Here is a 7,537-nt window from a genome sequence, read left to right on the forward strand (position 1 = left end):
TTTATAATCAACAAAAACAAAAACACTTTCACTTTGAAAAAACAAAATAATAATTGTTCTTCAAAACTCAAATTATACTCTAAAGTAAATTTATTTCTAATGTAAAAACAAACAAAAACGACCATTTATGCAATTGTAATGCAGTAAGTAGGAGTTGCACAATTTCTCTCATTTTTTAAAAATCATCACATGGTTTGTAATGCCCTTATTAATGATTAAGGTAATAACATCATGTTCTTTTACCCACATTATGGGACTAATAATTTCAACCTTTTTTTTCCCTGCCTAAAAGTAATATTGAATTAGTCTGACACAGTTTAGGAATCATAACTTGAATTATTGGAATTCATTTGGGAAGCCCAGCCTCACTTAAAATTGCTGCTGTCTGCAGTATAATAAATGTGATCGATGGCCTTCTGCAGCGATGCAGCTCAGCTGCTCCTCCATTGCTGAGAGAGGTCTCTTTGTGTGTGTGCCTGTGCAGATTTCTTCAACATACTGTAACTGTTTCTAACAGGAGCTAGTTTTCAGCCTCCTGTTCACAGTTATTTAAGAATAGACTGCTATTTTCCATTTACCATGGATCAATTTAGATTGCCTATAGCAAAAAGAATCTCGTTAAAGATTGATGACTTGTAAAAAAAAAAAAAAAGTAAAAACATACACAGAGCCTTTATCAGTCCTACCTTACTTGGTTCTTTGTCATTTTGATCTAGAAGAAAAAACTCGTTTCTACTAGAAACTAGAACTTTCACATGATCATCAAATTAGGCAAATTAACACGAGAAGACTTAAATTAGTCTCACTGTTGCTCTTTAAGGAATAAATGTTTAAATAAACTTCCAACCAAAGTAAAAACAGACTGTAGCCAATGCCCCACCCCCAACATCTCTCCAACAATTCTGATCCCCCTCTGCTGGATTTCCTTCTTCCTTCCACTGTACTTATCACTCGAATTAACAATTTTCAGAAAAATTTTTTGACACACCTCTTGCAATCGGTTACAATATAACTGTGTACTGGGTTAAAGCAGATAATCTAAGAAATACCCTTTGCTACCTTGTGAAATATTTAACTCATAAATCACTTATTTCATTTATTAAATTTATAAATATAAATAAATATTTGCAAAGAAAAACAACTGCCCAGGAACCTTGTCAGGGTTTTATCCTAAATACAATTGCAAAATCTTAAGTTATAGACTTTTTGATTTGGAAGAAATCCTAGAGACTATTTCATACATAGTGAGACTAAAGTAAGTTGAGGCTTGAGTAACTTACCCAGTTTTGCAGTGCAAGTGAGTAAGGAATCCAAATGCTCCTGAAATCTTTCCACCCTACTGAAACAGGAGGGAAGGGGGCACGGCACAACCTTTGAAAGAATAATATAGCCGGAGGGCATGACATAAACTGATTAAAACCAAATGGGTCCAAGCTGGCGGACAAGTCAACTTCCACTAGATCTTGAGCCTCAGTATACGCCCACTGTAACACATCAGCAAGCTAAATGATACACCCACAGGTGCCATGACAGTTCCAAGGATCCATAAGGATCAAAAAGTGGGCGGTGGCCCAATTCCTGGAAATCCCTGCCCCTTCCCAAAATAGCTAGAATACTCCTTTCACTAGCCTATGAAATTACCCACCCCTACAAAAACTGACAACCCCATATACCCTGGTGCCTTTCTCATCTTCTGAGATGGCCCACAGTCTGTCTGTGGAGTGTGTTTCTCTCTAAATAAATCCACTTCTTACCTATCACTTTGTCTCTCACTGAATCTTTTCTATGATGAGACATCAAGAACCTGAGCTTCATTAAGTCCTGAAACCAGGTGTGTGATCTCAGTTGGAAGACTGGGTTTTGGCCGGGTTCGAGTCCCAGCCACGTGGGTTCAAGTCCCAATCAGGGTTTCGGCCGGGTTCAAGTCCCAGCATGTGGGTTCAAGTCTCAATCTGAGGTGCATGGTTTCACTACTATTCTGCTTTTCTACTGGGGGAGCAGAAAAGAAAGGCACGTACATGACCTTCCTCATTCAACACAACAATTTTGTGAGGTACATATGATCCTGATCGAAGAGATAAAACTCTTCTGAGACTCTGAGATACAACTTCTCAGTTGTCCAAGGTCACACAGCTACTAAGAGAAGTGGAATTTAAACCTCAAATTGTAACCTGAGTGGATTCTATGAGCAGCCTCTATCCTTAGTCACATCCAAGTTCAGACTACTGATGAAAGGCATTGATAAGAAGAGAATATTTTGGAACTTGCCTGGCAGTGCACTTGTTAAGACTCCATACTTCCACTGTAGGGGGGTGTAGGGCACGGGTTCAATCCCTGGTCGGGGGAACTAAGGTCCCGCATGCCATGTGACCAAAAAAACAAACAGAATACTGAAGATTGGGAGGATCCACTGGGAAAAATTCATATCACGTTAGGCAAAAACTTAGTAAAATTCTTCTTTAGGTATTTCTGTTATCTCCCCGCAAAAGTTTCCTATCCTCAGAGGTTTCTGTTTTCTATGATGTTACAAGTGGCAATGCAAATAATTAATAAACATTCTATAATAAGGGATAGAAGAGAATTTTATTCAAGCTGATGACTATAACCTAGGAGACATTTAAGAAGCACTTTAATTGTGTTCTAATGGTCTACAAAATGAGGGAGGCTTAATAGGCAAAAACCGCAAAGTTACATAAATTGTCAAGGATCAAGATTGGAGGGACTTCCCTGGCGGTCCAGTATTTAGGACTCAGAGCTTCCGCTGCAAGGGGCGCTTGTTCTATCCCTGGTTGGGGAACAAAGATCCTACATGCCGTGCAGCACAGCTGGAAAAAAAAAAAATTAGGATTGGAGCTGGCAAGAAGTAAGGGTGCTTTTTTAGCAAGGATTCCTTTGGTTCTGAAACACTTGCGTAGTTACAAGGGGAGACCTTGAGACCATAAGGCTGCAGCTGGCATCTGCTAGCAGATACTGTTTTGAAAATGGCTGGCGGTGTCCTTGAGTTAGATAACAGTTCAGAAAAGTGAGGAATAGATGCAGGAATGTGCCAGAAACCAGACCCATGATGGACACCCAGCTCCATTTTGAATACCTGAACCATAGTTCCTCCATTTTGATTATTAAGTGATCTTAAACATGTCATCACAAGGGAAAGGAATTATAATTGCTTAATTAACATAAAAGGTAAGTTTTGTGAAAAGATGGCCTATCACCAAGGCTGCATACATACAAACGCTGCAAACATTTTACTTCAAAAAGAAAAACATGGGGTGGGGGATTTCCTGGCAGTCCAGTGGTTAGGACTCTGTGCTTCAACTGCAGGGGGAATGGGTTTGATCCCTGGCCAGGGAACTAAGATTTTGCAAGCAGTGCAGTACAACCAAAAAAAAAAAAAAAAAAGAAGAGAGAGAAAAAAGAGAAAGAAAGAAAAAGAAAAGAAAGGGAAAGAAAGAGAAAGAAAAGAGAGAAAGAGACAAGAAAAAAATGGGGGAAAGGGGGAAAACATAGTCAAGCTGAAAACAAAAACCCAAGATGCCAAAAAGAGAGTGAACTGAAAATCTAAGCAACATGAGGAGGCTGAAGCCAAAATGGCTCACAGAGTTGTTGGAGCTGGTTGAAGCCTTAAATGCCGTGGGCTAGAGTGAGGACAACTTCTCAGGAATTAGCATTCAGCCCATGCCTTGTGTGCACAAAGAGCTGGACCAGGACTGTGTGCATAAAGCTAAGAGTTTTGGAGGACTGCTCCAGCTCTGAGATGCAGATTTAGAAAACATTACCAAATAAAGTTTATAGAAGAATATAAAGGAGACTATCTTTGTGACCTGAGGTGGGAAACAATTTTATAAACACAGTTCAAAAATTGGAACCATAGGTCCTGTCTGAGCGAAGAACAGACACCCTCCGGCGACCTACACGGAGAGGTGGGGCCAAATCCAAAGCTAAGACCCGGGAGCTGTGAGAAAAGAGAAAGGGAAATCTCTCCCAACAGCCTCAGAAGCAGCGGATTAAAGCTCCACAGTCAACTTGATGTACCCTGCATCTGTGGAATACATGAATAGACAACGAATCATCCCAAATTGAGGAGCCAGGAGTCAGTGCTGTGCCTCTGAGGTGGGAGAGCCAACTTCAGGACACTGGTCCACAAGAGACCTCCCAGCTCCACATAATATCAAACGGCGAAAATCTTCCAGAGATCTCCATCTCAACACTAGCAGCCAGCTTCACTCAACGACCAGCAAGCTACAGTGCTAGACACCCTATGCCAAACAACTAGCAAGACAGGAATACAACCCCAGCCATTAGCAGAGAGGCTGCCTAAAATCATAAAAAGTCCACAGACACCCCAAAAAACACCACCAGATGTGGACCTGCCCACCAGAAAGACAAGATCCAGCCTCATCCACCAGAACACAGGCACTAGTCCCCTCCACCAGAAAGCCTACACAACCCACTGAACCAACTTTAGTCACTGGGGACAGACACCAAAAACAATGGGAACTACGAACCTGCAGCCTGCAAAAAGGAGACCCCAAACACAGTAAGATAAGAAAAATGAGAAGACAGAAAAACACACAGCAGATGAAGGAGCAAGATAAAAACCCACCAGACCAAACAAATGAAGAGGAAATAGGCAGTCTACCTGAAAAAGAATTCAGAATAATGATAGTAAAGATGATCCAAGATCCAAAATCTTGGAAATAGAATAGACAAAATGCAAGAAACAGTTAACAAGGACCTAGAAGAACTAAAGATGAATCAAGCATCGATTAAAAACACAATAAATGAAATGAAAAATACTCTAGATGGGATCAATAGCAGAATAACTGAGGCAGAAGAACGGATAAGTGAGGTGGAAGATAAAATAGTGGAAATAACTGCTGCAGAGCAAAATAAAAAAGAATGAAAAGAACTGAGGACAGTCTCAGAGACCTCTGGGACAACATTGAATGCACCAACATTCGAATTATAGGGGTTCCAGAAGAAGAAGAGAAAAAGGGACTGAGAAAATATTTGAAGAGATTATAGTTGAAAGCTTCCCTAATATAGGAAAGGAAATAGTTAATCAAGTCCAGGAGGCACAGAGAGTCCCATAGAGAATAAATCCAAGGAGAAATACGCCAAGACATATTAATCAAACTGTCAAAAATTAAACACAAATCATATTAAAAGCAGCAAGGGAAAAACAACAAATAACACACAAGGGAATCCCCATCAGGTTAACAGCTGATCTCTCAGCAGAAACTCTACAAGCCAGAAGGGAGTGGCAGGACATAATTAAAGTGATGGAGGAGAAAAACCTGCAAGCAAGACTACTCTACCCAGCAAGGATCTCATTCAGATTTGATGGAGAAATTAAAACCTTTACAGACAAGCAAAAGCTGAGAGAGTTCAGCACCACCAAACCAGCTTTACAACAAATGCTAAAGGAACTTCTCTAGGCAAGAAACACAACAGAAGGAAAATACCTACAATAACGAACCCAAAACAATTAAGGAAATGGGAATAGGAACATACATATCAATAATTACCTTAAATGTAAATGGACTAAATGCTCCCACCAAAAGACACAGATTGGCTAAATGGATACAAAAACAAGACCCATATATATGCTGTCTACAAGAGACCCACTTCGGACCTAGAGACACATACAGATTGAAAGTAAGGGGATGCAAAAAGATAGTCCATGCAAATGGAAATCAAAAGAAAGCTGGAGTAGCAATTCTTATATCAGACAAAATAGACTTTAAAGACTATTAGAAGAGACAAAGAAGGACACTACATAATGATAAAGGGATCGATCCAAGAAGAAGATATAACAATTGTAAATATTTATGCACCCAACATAGGAGCACCTCAATACATAAGGCAAATACTAACAGCCATAAAAGGGGAAATCGACAGTAACACAATCATAGTAGGGGACTTTAACACCCGACTTTTACCAATGGACAGATCATCCAAAATGAAAATAAATAAGGAAACACAAGCTTTAAATGATACATTAAACAAGATGGAGTTAGTTGATATTTATAGGACATTCCATCCAAAAACAACAGAATACACATTTTTCTCAAGGGCTCATGGAACATTCTCCAGGATAGATCATATCTTGGGTCACAAATCAAGCCTTGGTAAATTTAAGAAAATTGAAATTGTATCAAGTATCTTTTCCGACCACAATGCTATGAGACTAGACATCAATTACAGGAAAAGATCTGTAAAAAATACAAACACATGGAGGCTAAACAATACACTACTCAATAACGAAGTGATCACTGAAAAAATCAAAGAGGAAATAAAAAAATACCTAGAAACAAATGACAATGGAGACACGACAACCCAAAACCTATGGGACGCAGCAAAAGCAGTTCTAAGGGGGAAGTTTATAGCAATACAATCCCACTTTAAGAAACAGGAAACATCTCGAATAAACAGCCTAACCTTGCACCTAAAGCAATTAGAGAAAGAAGAACAAAAAACCCCCAAAATTAGCAGAAGGAAAGAAATCATAAAGATCAGATCAGAAATAAATGAAAAAGAAATGAAGGAAACGATAGCAAAGATCAATAAAACTAAAAGCTGGTTCTTCGAGAAGATAAACAAAATTGATAAACCATTAGCCAGACTCATCAAGAAAAAAAGGGAGAAGACTCAAATCAATAGAATTAGAAATGTAAAAGAAGTAAAAACTGACACTGCAGAAATACAAAAGATCATGAGAGATTACTACAAGCAACTCTATGCCAATAAAATGGACAACCTGGAAGAAATGGACAAATTCTTAGAAATGCACAACCTGCCAAGACTGAATCAGGAAGAAATAGAAAATATGAACAGACCAATCACAAGCACTGAAATTGAAACTGTGATAAAAAATCTTCCAACAAACAAAAGCCCAGGACCAGATGGCTTCACAGGCGAATTCTATCAAACATTTAGAGAAGAGCTAACACCTATCCTTCTCAAACTCTTCCAAAATATAGCAGAGGGAGGAACACTCCCAAACTCATTCTATGAGGCCACCATCACCTTGATACCAAAACCAGGCAAGGATGTCACAAAGAAAACTACAGGCCAATATCACTGATGAACATAGATGCAAAAATCCTCAACAAAATACTAGCAAACAGAATCCAACAGCACATTAAAAGGATCATACACCATGATCAAGTGGGGTTTATTCCAGGAATGCAAGGGTTCTTCAATATTCGCAAATCAATCAATGTGATACACCATATTAACAAATTGAAGAAGAAAAACCATATGATCATCTCAGTAGATGCAGAGAACGCTTTTGACAAAATTCAACACCCATTTATGATAAAAACCCTGCAGAAAGTAGGCATAGAGGGAAGTTTCCTCAACATAATAAAGGCCATATATGACAAACCCACAGCCAACATCGTCCTCAATGGTGAAAAACTGAAACCATTTCCACTAAGATCAGGAAGAAGACAAGGCTGCCCACTCTCACCACTCTTATTCAACTTAGTTTTGGAAGTTTTAGCCACAGCAATCAGAGAAGAAAAGGAAATAA

The sequence above is a fragment of the Mesoplodon bidens genome (assembly GCF_964165515.1).
Source record: "Mesoplodon bidens genome assembly, chromosome: 9".
In the NCBI taxonomy this organism is placed as follows: domain Eukaryota; kingdom Metazoa; phylum Chordata; class Mammalia; order Artiodactyla; family Ziphiidae; genus Mesoplodon; species Mesoplodon bidens.